Source organism: Siphateles boraxobius, unplaced genomic scaffold, assembly GCF_051911475.1.
Source record: "Siphateles boraxobius isolate OS27281-9 unplaced genomic scaffold, OSU_SipBor_1 12, whole genome shotgun sequence".
NCBI classification, from domain to species: Eukaryota; Metazoa; Chordata; class Actinopteri; order Cypriniformes; family Leuciscidae; genus Siphateles; species Siphateles boraxobius.
In genome coordinates, this window is record NW_027508722.1 from 14420272 (window position 1) to 14436138 (window position 15867).

The 15867-nt window shown below is 38.0% G+C and overlaps 1 protein-coding gene across 4 annotated transcripts in view; it reads right to left on the reverse strand.

Moving 5' to 3' along the window:
* Positions 1-15867, reverse strand: part of osbpl3b (oxysterol binding protein-like 3b) — a 90124-nt gene that overhangs the window by 45686 nt on the left and 28571 nt on the right. For 2 of the 4 annotated variants that reach the window (XM_077209106.1, XM_077209104.1), the window contains exon 2: positions 9524-9674. The exons of the other annotated variants lie outside the window; for them this stretch is intronic. The gene's annotated coding sequence lies outside the window, so the exon portion shown is untranslated. The remainder of the gene's footprint in view (positions 1-9523; positions 9675-15867) is intronic. 4 annotated transcript variants of the gene reach the window in all.

Sequence of the window (15867 nt, forward strand, 5' to 3'; positions counted from 1 at the left end):
GGAAGAGGGTTTTCCCTGTAGTCTATTGTCCTCGCTGGTCCCGCCCAAGTCTCCTGCATCTCCGCTGGTCCCAGCCCAGCTCCAAGTCTCCTTCGTTGATGATAATAAAACCCAGCCTCTATCTGCAGCCTCCTCTACCCAAGCATCCTCTCCTTCTTCGGCATCTCCTCTGTTTACTTACCTCTGCTGCTGTGAGTCTTATATATGTGCAAGGCATGTGCATTTTATATTGGCTGACATTATTTTTTTATTTTTCAGCAGATTTCTAGTATGCATTTTGATGGCATTTTGAAAAGCATATTCTCTCTCTCTCACTTTTTTCATTATGAGCAGCGGCACAGGTCACAATGTGGGACACAGGAATGCAGCAAGGTTAATTAGATTAGTTCTGCACTCCACAATCAAACACCCCTTCATTTCCATCAGCCTGTGGAAGTCAATAGAAACACACATACTTTCTTGCAAATCTCTCTCTCACACTCTCTCTCTCCCTTTCTTTCGGCCGTTTACTCCTTCTTTTAGTAAAATGATACTTTCTCTTCTCTTGGAGCAGGATACGACAGGAAATTGTGTAAATGAGTATGTCGACTCTTAAGCTAATAATCATCATGTGTCTGCTGCACATCAACCATCTAAGGTTTAATCACTTCCTGTGAGGATGGAGAAATCTGCGTTTTTCTATAATGCAGCAGTGTGGTGACGGGATTTTTAACTGACAAGCTATGACTTGGATGACTGAAAATCTTCAGACTAGAAAACATGCTGAAAGAGTGATCTGCATTAACCACATCCAGTCATAAAAACATCTATCTTGTATCCAAAGTGGATATCCCAGTGGGGGTCCCCAGTGACACTTGTGAATTTCATCTTGAATTTTTCTTTCACCACAAATGTTGAAATTAAATGTCATTGTCATTTCAGTTGAATATCTGTATTCAGTAATCAGATCACAAAATCATATATCCACCTGCAGTTACACAGATGGAGTGTGTTAAGCACGGATGACTAATAGTAATTTCAGTTATCATTTACACTTTACACTTTTACTGGGTGCTGTTGCGACCTTTAAAACACTAAGAAAGAATTGTTGTCAATTTGTTTCTAGATGCAACTTCAGGTCAAGTAACAGCTGGATATTCTCATTCAACTTTCTACTTTTTATTGGAGTTTGTGTTTCTTTTTTATCTCAGATAATTCGATTGTTTGAATTGACCTCAACTTCCTGAACCTCTTACTGAGCAATAGAGGATACAAATACGGCTAATTACAGTCTCAGCATGTGCTCACTTTAAGTAGCTGTGGCGACTGGTTTGTTCCGGTAAACAGACTCCTGGTTGTGAGTGAACGGCACTCTCCACCGCCGCCTGTCTCACCTCACCCCACGCCACTTCAGAAGCCAACAGAGAGCAGCTGCCTCCGTGTGCCGCCCCTATTATTTATTCATTCACTTTCCACTGATCACACTCAACACACACAAATACTATACATGCGGCCATACACGTAGACGCACACACATAAGTAGCTGACATGAAATACTTGTGGGAATTTATATTCTACATAGGAAATGACTAGCAGTTTGAGCACCATTTTCTCTAGTACATTAGAAATTGTTGCACCAATTAGATTAAAAAAGGTTAGAGAGAAAACTAAGGCACCATGGTACAACAGTGCTACGCATGTTTAACAAGAGAGAAACTCGTAACTTAGAGCGTAAATGGAAACAAACTAATTTAGAGGTCTTTAGAATCGCGTGGAAAGATAGTATGTCACGTTATAAAAAGGCTCTAAAAGCCTGAGCATCTCCGCAAACTAATAGAAAATAACCAAAATAATTTTTTTATTTAACACCGTGGCTAGACTAACAAATAAACAGACATCACCAGAGTTAAATATTCCGTTACAGTATAGAGGGAATGCACGTCACGTCACCGTTGGCCGGAGTGACTGCGGTTACGCCCACAAGTGGCAAAAAGACTGAGCGGCAGAATTGGTTTTCAGTGTGAATGCTGCGGAAAAACACACAAAACGCGTCAAAAACGGGAAAGAGCTTTGAGACTGACTGTACAACTGGATTTGACAAGAAATATGAGGAATATTTTTACAGACTACCTAAAGCTACAGAACAGAGAAGCAAATAGATCGCTACAATTCATAGAAACAACTGGACTCCAGGCAGCGAAAGGTGGATTTGCAGTTATCATTTTTGTGTCAATATGCTGAATTTAGGTGTAAAATCATTCTCTATATATTGTATTGTTATATATTGCAGTGACAACTCATCAATCAAATATTTACCACTGTATATTCTGTATAATTTGACATTTTTAAATAAACACTGACAAAAAACTATACAAGTTTTAAGTCTCTAGACGATATGATGATATATATAACATTGATAAGTGATCACCTGGATTTAGACCTGCCTATTTTGTATTTATATAAAGCATTCACAGGCAAATTTTCTGTATGTATTTCCCTGGTGTCGAAATCAGGCACATATAAATGTCAGGAAACACGATTCCTGGCTGCATGTTAATATCCATGGATCACTGGATCTTTAGTAAGTTGTAAGGAACACTATATTGAGTCCAATCTTTAGTTTAAACTGATAATCGTTTGTTTTACTTGCGTTTTCGCAGTTTCCCCTATTAAATCCAGTCACACAGCAGCTCTTCTGCCACTCAGTCCGGCTGAGGGGGCGTGTTCCGGCGGGAAAGTGACGTTAATGCATTCCCTCTATAGTAGTAATGATTTTATGAATTTCTTCACTGAGAAAATAGAAAGCATCAGAAACACAATTGTAATTGTACAATCTCTTATGGTGTCTTATGATTCAGCCTCAATTATCACTCCTCAAGAACAACTACACCGCTTTACAACTACTATAGGACAGGAAGAGCTACATAAACTTATAATTGCATCTAAACAAACAATATGTTTATTAGATCCAATATCCACTAAACTAATGAAAGAAGTGTTACCTGTAGTGGACGAGCCTCTTCTCAATATTATTTACTCGTCTTTATTTTTAGGTCATGTTCCAAGAATATTCAAGCTGGCAGTAATAAAACCTCTCATTAAGAAACCACAATTAGATCCAAATAACCTAGCAAATTACAGACCCATTTCAAATTTTCCATTTATGTCTAAAATACTAGAAAAAAAAATTTCCGCTCAGTTGTGCTTTTTCTTGCAAGAAAATGATATCTATGAAAAATTTCAGACAGGATTCAGACCGCATCATAGCACAGAAACTGCGCTAGTTAAAATTACAAATGATTTACTTTTAGCTTCTGACCAAGGCTGTATCTCAATACTAGTTCTACTCGATCTCAGCACTGCGTTCGACACTATAGATCATAAAATATTCTTGGATCGACTACAAAACTACACTGGTGTTCAGGGACAGGCATTAAGCTGGTTTAGATCGTACTTATCAGACCGTTACCATTTTGTCTGTTTAAATGGGGAAAAATCGAAGATAACGTCAGTAGACTATGGAGTGCCGCAAGGATCGGTCTTAGGCCCTCTGCTATTCTCAATATATATGCTGCCACTTGATAATATGATAAGAAAACATGGAATTAATTTCCACTGTTACGCTGATGACACTCAATTATATTTTTTCATCACGACCAGATGAAAACACTAACTTATCTAAATTGACAGAGTGTCTCAAAGATATAAAATGCTGGATGACGATCCATAATTTCCAATAATTAATAATTTTCTGCTATTAAATTCAGATAAAACGGAGGTATTACTTATTGGTCCAAAAAACTACCCACAAAATCTCGTACAATTCAACTTTAATTTAGAAGGATGTCCTGTTACTTTATCCACTACAGACCTGGTTGTTATACTAGACCACAGCTTGTCTTTCGAAAATCATATTTCATATGTTACAAGAACAGCCTTTTTCCACCTTAGAAAAATTGCTAAGCTACGTAACTATCTGCTATCTGTTTCTGATGCAGAAAAGTTAGTTCATACATTCATGACCTCGAGACTAGATTACTAAGCTACGTAACTATCTGCTATCTGTTTCTGATGCAGAAAAGTTAGTTCATACATTCATGACCTCGAGACTAGATTACTGTAATGCTTTATTAGCTGGCTGTCCTGCATCCTCAATAAACAAGCTACAGTTAGTGCAAAATGCAGCTGCTAGAGTTCTTACTAGGTCAAGAAAATATGATCATATAACACCAATTTTATCATCTCTACACTGGTTACCTATTAAGTTCCGTATCAATTACAAAGTATTACTATTGACCTATAAAGCCATAAATGGTTTAGCTCCTGTGTATTTAATGGACCTTCTATCGCTCTACAATCCATCGCGTTCTTTAAGATGACTAAATTCAAGTGTGGCGAGGGGGGCGTGGTTCAGCGAAGTCTGGGGTGCGAGAGCAACAACGGAGCCGAGCGGTGAGTAAGTAGGTCAAGTGCAAAATGACGAACACCTGTCTCTGATTGCAGTAATTGGCGTGGGGAGACCGCATAAAAGCCGGCTGGTGCAAGAGAGCGGAGAGAGAAGGACTGGGGACTCGTGCACGACACGCTGAAACGCTGCAAGTGGGAAGAGTGTTATTTTAAAATATTGGAAAAAGTGATATTTTTATATAGTGGAAAGAGTGTTCTCTGAACCTGAACAAAGTTTATGTTAGAGCGCGCACAGCGCATTTCTTTTGTTTCTTGGACCAAATAAAACTGTACGAGTCCCAGTCACGCCGACCCCTGTCTTCTTCCATTACACTAACACTGAACCTTCACTACATCAAGGCTTCTGGTCATTCCTAGGATATCTAATTCCACTAAGGGAGGGAGGGCGTTCTCACATTTAGCTCCTAAACTCTGGAATAGCCTTCCTGATATTGTTCGAGGCTCAGACTCGCTGTCCCAGTTTAAAACTAGATTAAAGACGCATCTCTTTAGCCAAGCATTCACATAATGCTTACCTTTTATACCACTGTTGAATCAGATCGAATGCATTAATATTATGAAAAGCAGCTTTGCTAATTATCTCCCATCTGCTCTTCTGCTGTTATCTCGGGACGCTAGTCCCGAGGTAAATAGCGTTCGTCAGCTCCAGTTTGTATCCAGCCTCTCACAGAGACTTCAGATCCCCGAACACCTGCGATGAGATGACTAAACGCCTGTGAAGAGACGACTCGACGCCTGTAAAGAGACGACTCAACGCCGGCGATATGTTATGCCCTAAATTAATACATGATTAACTAACCGTATTTTTCTATGTACATTTCTGAAATGCACTTTCTGTAAAGCTGCTTTAAAACAATATGTATTGTGAAAAGCGCTATACAAATAAATTTGAATTGAATTGAATTGTAATGATAAAAAAAGCCTACTCCACCTAAAACAATTTCAACTGCATTTTTCTAATTCTTTAATCATTATCCATGCAGCTTTAATAACCTAATTTTATTTGGAATATTTGCACATAAAATGTTTTTAACTATTTTAAAGACAAAAGGTTGATTGAAATAGATCAAAAAAAAGTTTTCTTTAAAATGTATATTTCAATGTAATTAGCCCATCATTATCATGACGATTGCCAAATATATATAAATGGACTGTGGCACTCCAGGAACTGAATTTGAACCCCTGGATTTAGACGGTTTAATTACACATATAGGGTGTGTTTAAAATTGTAGTTTGGTCTTTTGGTTAGGACCAAAAAAGAAAATGATACATTTAGTCCTGGGTCACTTAGCGTTCAAAAACCCTGCTTTTATGACGTATATTTTCCAATGGTATTTTTACCAGCTAAGAACTCGTGAAGAGCTTATGACGTGTTAAGGAGAAAAACATTACCAGAAATTCCTCCATTGTGCACACAAACAAAGATCGCCTGCAAGAAGACAGCAGCTCCGATGCCTGTACCGAACTGTAATGGGCAACGTAGCTAACATAGCTAATATAGTTATGATGAGAAAAATCAGATATGCTTATTTATTCTGTCCTTTCTAGGGTAACATCTTGTGACATCACATCCTGTTTTTGGTCCGTTTACGTTTTGCAAATGAACCCTGTACAGGCGATGTGCAAAAACGAGGATGTTTTACATGTCTTGACTTAAAGTGAATAAATGGTCTTCATCATTTTATTTGTTATTAAAGCTGCTGTAGGTAACTTTTGTAAAAAAATAAATATTTTTACATATTTATTAAAACTGTCATTATGTCCTGACAGTAGAATATGAGACAGATAATCTGTGAAAAAATCAAGCTCCTCTGGCTCCTCCCAGTGGTCCTATTGCCATTTGCAGAAATACACCGCTCCCGGTCAGAAACAACCAATCAGAGCCAGGAGGAATGTCAATCACGCTCGTGTACAAACTCAAGATTGCCGGTGTGCTGCAGCTGTGTTAATGGTGGAGAAACAAACTAAACTGCAAATATCTCGAGTGGCACCTGCTCATAAAACAAACAGGTAAAAGGAAAAAGACCGATGACGATAAACAAGCGAAAAAGAAAGAGTTAGACAGAGCCTATTGACTCGGTGTCAAAACTCTAGCCGCATAACATGTAGATAAAATGTCACGCACTGTGCTAAGCAACAATTGAAACCTGCTAATTCACTGGCTTGTCATGTTGCTAAAATAATGTACTAGCAAACCTTATCTAGTATTACATATCGCTAGAATAATTACTTACATACGGTAACGTTAGTTACCGTTATATTAACGTTATCTTACTAGCTATTTATAACTCATAGAAAGAGTGCAAAATTATAAAGTTACATGTATTGCAAAATACATAATGATTTGAGGAGCAAGTTTGTAGTCAAACTATGGGCAGGCCATAGTCAATGTTAAGCATATTGTTGATGTTTCGTCCCGATTAGTGAATGTGCCATAACTGTTTATCCGCCGTCATCGGTGGCCCTGCTTACTAGCCTGCTCGTTCACGGCAGGCTCCGCTGTGGGGGAGGAGCTGTGGAGGGAGGAGCTGTGGGGGAGGAGCTGTGGAGGGAGGAGCTGTGGGGGGAGGAGCTGTGGGGGAGGAGCTGTGGAGGGAGGAGCTGTGGAAGGATGAGCTGTGGGGGAGGAGCTGTGGAGGGAAGAGCTGTGGGGGAGGAGCTGTGGGGGGAGGAGCTGTGGGGGGAGGAGCTGTGGAGGGAGGAGCTGTGGGGGAGGAGCTGTGGAGGGAGGAGCTGTGGAGGGAGGAGTTGTGGGGGAGGAGCTGTGGAGGGAGGAGCTGTGGGGAGGAGCTGTGGGGGAGGAGCTGTGGAGGGAGGAGCTGTGGAGGGAGGAGCTGTGGGGGAGGAGCTGTGGAGGGAGGAGCTGTGGGGGAGGAGCTGTGGAGGGAGGAGCTGTGGAGGGAGGAGCTGTGGAAGGAGGAGCTGTGGAGGGAGGAGCTGGGGGGGAGGAGCTGTGGAGGGAGGAGCTGTGGGGGGAGGAGCTGTGGAGGGAGGAGCTGTGGGGGAGGGGCTATGGGGGGAGGAGCTGTGGGGGGAGGAGCTGTGGGGGGAGGAGCTGTGGAGGGAGGGCTGTAGTGCAGCAGAGAGCAAGGGGTGGGACCTGTAAGTTGTGCTTGGTCAAAATTTCAGGCTAAGTCAACGTTTTCTCAAAACTCCCTACTGCAGCTTTAAGTAATCTTACATTTCACCGAATTCGACCCCTCATTTAAGTCACCCGTAGTCATGTATCAGCACAGCATGCAGATGGCCGATAGAAAGTTCGGTTCAGAGACAACCTATCACGTAGTAGCCTACTATCATGCATGCGCAGTATGTTATGTTTCTTTTGATTAACACATTATAAACATTTAGCCTACTTCGCACACTAAAAACCTTGGCAAGAGTTTACGTCAAAGATTTATATCAACTCACTTAGAACTTAAATTAGCTGTTCCTGAAACTAATGTTTTAGTATAATAATAAATGTTTAGTTTTACAATCCATGTTTCCAATCTTTAAAATAATACAGTGAAAAGACAGTAATTATGTGATTATTTTGATATGTTCAACAAAATAGCCTGCTTAAGAAACAATTCATTTCGCCCCTCTGAAAAAATTGCACGCATGCTCATCACAGGATTCGAGTTCTGTGTAACACAAGTCACAATAAAAGAGCTCACAGACTTGTAGAAGCAAGATAAAATGCCATGGTTGCATAAGCAAATGTGTTTTTATCTCACATTTGCTTTTGATAACACTATCAGGTACGTTTAGGTTAGGGTTTAGTGTAGATAAGTTATTTTCAAACGTGATAGAGAATTAAGCTTTTAGTGCCATTCACCAGACATTTAATTTGCGAACAGCCGCAAAATGTAGAACAACCAGCGTAACAAAACACTGATAGATCACATTCATCTGTTTCGGAAAATGCTTTTAGTGCCACTCACTGTACATTTCACTTTAAAAGGGTTGTGATATGGGCAAGAAGCTAAGAACATAATATAATTTTTCAGAAATTTCGCCACAAGCACGTTTTTCTAATGAGCTTGGTTTGTAAAATCTACATGCTGATAAAAAAAAACCCATGGACATGCATCAACTAACCTTATTCACAAGCAGGAATATGCAAACATACATGTGCACAGAAGCATAAACCATGCAAACACACACACAAACCATCTTACAAAGACCAGCAGAAGTGCAAACACATGCACACACGGCATTAACTCTAGCTTTACGAAGCAGGACGTTTATCTAAAGAAAATCTCTGGGCATTGTTCTTACTGTCATGCGTACAGTTGAATACAGTACAGGCTATTTTCCAATATGCCAACACAGTTGTAAATATAGACGTTGGATATCAGTTAGATATGAGCTATTTATGTTTTTCACATTCTTTCTTATGAATTTGATGCTCAAATCCTGACTGATCCCTAAATAGCACTTTTGTTGAGTTTATATGTTCATAAGATCTTTTTTCAGTTGCAGCTTGCCGTCTGAAATCAAGGAGCTCGAGCACTAGACGAGCTTCAAAGAAACAGTCCAGCCAAAAATAAATATTCTGGCATCATTTCCTCCCCCTGTCATTTCAAACCCATTTAACTTTGTTCCATGGAACACAAAAAGAGACATTTTAAATAACTTCTCTATGCAATTGAAGTGAACGAAGATTGAACCTTTCAAGCTTTAAAATGGACACAAAATTACCATAATGGTATCATAAAAAAGATCATGTGACTTGTAGACTATTACTTGCTGTCACGGGTGTTGTGCGGGTAGAAGAAGGCAGGCTGAGGCAAAAGCTCTTATTCCAATATTTACTCAAAAAATAATGAAACGAATAAACAGATACAGGCAGGTTGGCAGAATGGACAAGCTCTAAACATATACAAGAACCGACCAAGACAGAATGAACGGAGGAACCTAAATAGAGAGACTGATAACTATAAATGAATTGAAGACAGGTGACAAGAATGACGATAATTAACTAAACAAAGGTGACTAAACTGAGGACAAACGAGGAGCGGGAAAACTGAATAGGACTAAACCAAAACACTGAAGAAAAGGGGGAAACAAAGAGTCAAACTGTGACACTTGCCTTCTGAAGGAACAGATTGAAATTGTTGTCATTATACACTGATAACTTTCTTCTTCTGTAGGCTACTGCTGTGACCGGTCAGCAAGTTCAGATCAGCTCAAATTATTCAGTCCGGTTTTGTGTTCCCAATCAAGCCATTAATTGAAGAGATCTGAATGACAAGAATTTTCAGTAAATAACAAATTTAATAACAATTTTTTCTCTTGAAAAAACATTTATGGTAATGATCATTCGGCGTTATATCCTCTAATATTTTTATCTAGAGCCAAACGCGCTTCATTCAAGCCCTTTCCATTCCATGTGCATTGCTTCTTTACCCAGCTAAAGCATGGTGTTTTTGCATATGTAATTTGATTTGGTTGATGGAGAAACTATTAAAGAGTCTTATAATACAACATAGTATCGACATTTATTGTAAATGATCATTCAGGAAACAAAATAGAAACTGTATGTGTGATCTTGATCAAGTATTAATACAGGCTGACATTATAAAGGCAAAACAATATAAAAGAAAATAAGATTATATAGGAAAATTGGATACATGATTGTATGTATCTCAAGTGATTATTAAAGGGAATAGGATTGGGATGGACTGTATACAAAAGGGGTACATTTGTCTGTTTCAAAGTGAATTTAGAGTGAAACTCTTATCTTGATGATTGGTCTTTGTTATCATGGTAACCAGAGGCCTGATCTGTTCTGGGTGTTAGTTGCGGTTTGCGGATACTTTCCAGACACCTAGTTTGTTTCTTGGGTTAGGGGTCGGGTTGATCAGTTATTCAATATAACAAATAATTGTGTCTGATCAGTCTCAAGTCACTATTCGCTGCTTATTTAACCACCAGTATAATGCATCATTATAGAAACTAACTAGTCACGACAGTTTCCCTTTGCACATCTGTCGTTTGAACCATGTTGGTTGAAAAAATATAGATAATGACGTCACACAGGTGGTGGACTCATAATGTCTAGCAGTTAATCTGTTCTCGAATTAATGTCAGATTATTGCTGTAAAATAACGAACATGGCATCTGAAGATATTGATACATCTGCCATTTTTGTTCTTTGTTGTTTCACTTTATTTCCAGAAGTTTCATTCAATTGCAAGTTCTCTCTTTCATCATTCCGGGGTTCCCCAGTGCACAGCGCTTTAATTCTCTTGACAAACTGAAAGACGTAGAATAGAATTTGTATTTGTAATGAAATGTATAGACTGTACTGTATGTTGCTAGTTTATTTTGGTCACCATGATGCAAGTCCACATGTCTTACTAATAATGCTTCTAACCACAGATCGAGAGCTCTAGTTCCAACCACAGAACTTTGCAATGCTGTTTGCAAATGTTCGTTGGGACCATGGTTTCGAGAAACACCCGAAGTTTGTTGAACTATGCTGGTAACGATGGAACTTGTGACCATAGTTCGCTAACAATGCATTTGGGAAACACACCCCTGATTGGCGATATGTGCATCTCTGGTTGTTACGTCACAGAAGAGACAGACTGGGGAAATGGGTCACATCACAGCACTCCAACCCACAGGCAGCCGGTCTGAATGAAAGATTCATTAATGCTGTGGGCAATCCAAGACCCTCCCACACTACATCAATTATAGATACAGAAATAACAGAGAAATACTCACAGACTCTTTTTAGTACTATTTATGACCTATTCATTATTTAAGGAAGCAGGGGAAAGGGAAACAGACCAATAGACTATCTTAACAGAATCACAAGATTAACAAACCCTGCCTTTGCATTATACAAGTTCAACATAACAGCTTGGATTTGTTAATTTGGATGCACAGTACTGATGATCTTAGTAACTATGTATCTATCTGTGTGAACTTCCCAGTTCCTATCTCATCCTCTATTCAAATTATATTTTCAAATTATTCAGTATATATATATATATATATATATATATATATATATATATATATACACACAGTAGTCATTGACTTTCATAGTATGAGAAAAATTTCTATGGAAGTCGATGGCTCACTTCAACTGTCTTATTACCACCATTCTTCAAAATATCTTCTTTTGTGTTTGTGAAAACCACCTCTGTGGGTCGAGCCCCTGCACTTGTAACCCCAGTATCCGCTAAGATGAGGGAGTGACGTAATATGGGTTAGGTGAGATAGGATGACTGGCAGCTCTCTCCGTGTCTGCGGCCCTGTAATTTAAACTCTCTGTCACAGGGTGCAGCGTATTGTATGTTTCTTTTGAAAGTGAGCATGGCACAGACAATGCCAAAAATAACAACCACACAAAGCTTTGACAGAAAAACGAATGACAGTGGCGGTACAGGCAGGGCGCCAGTGGACGGATAAGGTGCTATAATGTTCCAGAAAATGAGAGGGTGATATCAAGGGGTCTCAGTAAATGTAAGATGCCCACTCTCTCTCACACACATAGAAATACACCTTGAATGATCGCTCTAGTTTGTTATTTTAAAGGTATATAATTATACCACACAACACTTAATTACTGTATATGTAAGAGGCGGATTTAGTCATGGACAGAGGCATAAATGCACTAGAGTGATCGTATTGACAGATTATCATTAAACCTCAGCCTCTATCATCAGCAAGCGGGATAATCAGGAGGATTTTACAGCAGGATGGAGTAATTGGCAGTATTACAGGAGCGATCGAGCTTGGTTAACAAGGTTTACATCTTACAACGGCAACAAGATGGTGGTTTAGCAGACTGGAGTACATTTGAGGGGTTTATGACCTGCAGAGCTTTTTAGATGAATGGTACGGTAAGGGGTTTCTCACAACTTCTGTTTGCACAACGTGTTGGCAAACATAACAAAGAGGCACTTCACTCTTGAAGAAGGGACCTACGGGGATATAGACATGTTAGAGCTTGATTTATGACACAGGCCTGTATTTCCCTCAGGAGAAGCTGGTTTAATAAAAAAGAAATTTAGCTGCATTAATACAACCTCCATGACAACCGGTGCTCTTTGGAGACCTCTGGATTAATTACATTTTATGTTGATTAAATGTACTAGTGTGAGTATAGCAAAGATTAGGTTGCTTTATTTTTTAAGTTCAAAACAACTCAAAAAGTGTTTGAAATATTTTAAACGTCTAATGAAGTTCTGAAGGTTCATCACTTAAAATGTCCCATGTAAATAATAAAGAAAAACATCTTTTAAACAGTGGCGTAACTTTGTTTTAAAAAGTGGGTGGGACAGGTGTGTGTGTGTTTGTGTGTGGGTGGGGTACATATATAAATCTGATATGTACAATAACCATTTTAGTTGACTAAATCCATTTCAATAGTAACGTTACATTGGATTTTATTTGTCTTTTAATGAGATCTACTAATATAGTAGGCTATATTTTTCACGCAAGTAAATGCATAGATCCGCAGATTTGGCTTGTGAACCGTAATGGTCTGGTGGTTAGAACTTTTGCCAAGCGTGTCAGAGACAGCTTGTCAGGTTACGGGTTCTAATACATCTGTGCCTCGAAATGTTTCAAAAAGTGGTGGGGACAATATCGACCCTGAGAAAAAGTGGTGGGGAGTCTGGGGACATGTCCCACCCGTCTCGCCTGCAAATTACGCCTATACTTTTAAAAATAGCTTATAACCCATTTGGCAAGAAATGTACTTCATTTGTGGTTTTTGAAAAACCTTTATATTATTTCTGAGAAAAAAAATTGAATTTAGAAAAAAAGGTAACCATGTTAAAAAATACATATTTACATATTTATTCACAACTTAAATTGAGTGCACACATCCTAATTTTGATCAAAAATGAGATACGAAGGAAAATATATCTAAATGCTTTTGCGTTCTCTTGAAAAATGATGTGTGAAGCAGAATGACCATTCAACAAAAGAACTTTAATAAACATAAAGTGACTATGAATTAAACAAGATCTGAACATGGCACATGCCCCTTTAGGGGTTAATTTGTATTATTTCCGTTTATTTTATTTCAAGTAATGAAAATGTTTTTTTATGGTTTTAGTTTTAGTTAACGATAATATCCCAGTTACTAAATTTAACTACCTATAAAATAACATTCCCATGTCATAAAAATGATATTTTAACATTTCATTAATTGACCTTGCCGCACAGTCTGGTCTGCAGGAGTCCTCTCTATGATGTCATTTCCTGTTTTATGTGTTTCATTGAGTCATTGATGTATCATTGCTGTGAGAGAAGATTAACACTGACATGTAACTTTGCTCTGCAAACTCAACAGTTTTCTGCCCCTCAACTATGTTTACAGAAATAACTCTCAACGGACATTGAAGCTCAAGTAAATTTTGGCGAGTAAAATGTGACTTTTTTCATGGAATGCAAGAACAATGCTAATGAAAAAAATTATACATAAATATTATATAAAATAGAAATACAAAAAAATTTATTTAAAACTCTATTAAAGTCAAGCAAACATACTGTAATACAAATAAACAAATAATCAAACTACAAACAAAAGCACAAATTAACAACAGAACAAAAGATGAAAATTAAATAAACAGTGCTTTCCATGTTTTTCAGGTAGATCTAACTGTAGATACAGTTTAGGTAGATTATGAACAGAAATTGAAAAAAGTAATCAAATGTAAAATAACACTGCATAATAGTCTTCACTGTATAAATTAAATATAGATGAATACTTGTTTAAGTTACAAAAGATATTCAGTAAAGAGAATTGAGTGATTGTTTTTGCAGTGAGTGTTGTTTGATTAACATTAAAAACATTAAGATTTAATGCACAGATTCATTATACCATTACTATACACGTGCATTTCATTTCTTGACTGTTTACATTCACTTAACACATAACCGACGATGCTTACTAGGAAACTCGCCAAGACGGGCACATTGACATCATTTCGTGTGAAATTGTCTGTTCAAGCGCAAGAAGACGTGAGAGAGAACTCAATTCAGTATGCTTCAGATGTACAGTTTGTGCACAAAAAACTTCTCACACTGCGTGCGCAAGTCATCTTTTGCATCTTGCGCTTGAATGTTTAAATTGACAAGGCTTAAAAACGCATTCAAATGACAAACTTTCATGGTCCGATCGGGACAGTGACAGTTCTGTCAACGATCCCTGAATGTGCTCTCTCTTTCTCTTACTTTGAGTGCACGCGTGTGAGAGAAAGTGACAGAGGGCGCTCTCAGCCAAACGACAATGCCTAAATCTCAGAAGGCAATTCAATTATATCAGTGATAAAATTATTTTTTGCCTCCAACTCAATTACAGGCAACTGTAATCGTACAATTTACTAGCCATTGGCTAATTAAATAAATGTTTTAGTTACCTCTCGTGAAATTTGGTTGCATATGCGTGTGGTTTACTCGCTTATAATATCAGGTCCATCTCCCCTGGTCAGCGAGATCTGGGTCCAAGATAATGTGGAGGCCAACTGGGGCTTTAAATAACTCACTTTAATGCGTTTTGGGGTTACATATTTTAATTGCCAAGGTGCAACAGTGCAGATTATGTTGCAGAGAAATGGGTGTCAAAGTCTGACTATATCTAACTGTTTATGTGTACATCGATACATTTTGAGCACACTGTCAAATTAAACAGTAGATTAATAAATGATCTTAACAAAATAATAAAGTCTATGCTTTATGTATTAGTATTTACTGCCTTGAATTAGTTACTTTCTAAATTTTATTTTAGGGTGGAATGAGACCCGGAGATGTTTTTGAAAAATTCACCCTTTAATATCATGAAATTTTCAACAATAAAATATTAAATATTTACTTTTTTAATTTCGGGCTTCCTATTGGTATTTTGACAATATCATGTCACTGATAATCTTCCCTTTTGACGCAGCTTTATATATCCTTTCCACATTTTTAAACACATTGATGATATTTCAGAGCTCTGGCAGTGAACAGTGAATAGCAGCTTAAATTTCAGTCTTGTTCCACATATGAAGTGATCATATGGACGAACACACATTAATAATAAAAAAAGAAAAAAATACTGGTTTGGAACAACATGAGGTTGAGTAAAAATGCTGACCAAATTTTCATTATTGTCAACTATTCCTTCAACAGTCCAGCCCCCATAGCATAACAATCAAATTTACAAAAGATGTCACTCTGAAGTCTCTGGTTCTACACGTCAAAAAACATTACATTGGCTGACTCAAAAAAAACCTTGTTTTGAATCAGAAAAGGTCTATGATTTTGAGAGAAGAAAAAAAAACTATATGACTGCTCAACGTTACACTATAATAGTGGGGGTCTCTTGGTGAATGAGCACAGACATAGAAGAAAATTGACAGAAACAGAACAGAAACACAAAGTGAGAGATAGAAACATGAGCAGAACATAAAAGAGAACCAAACGAAA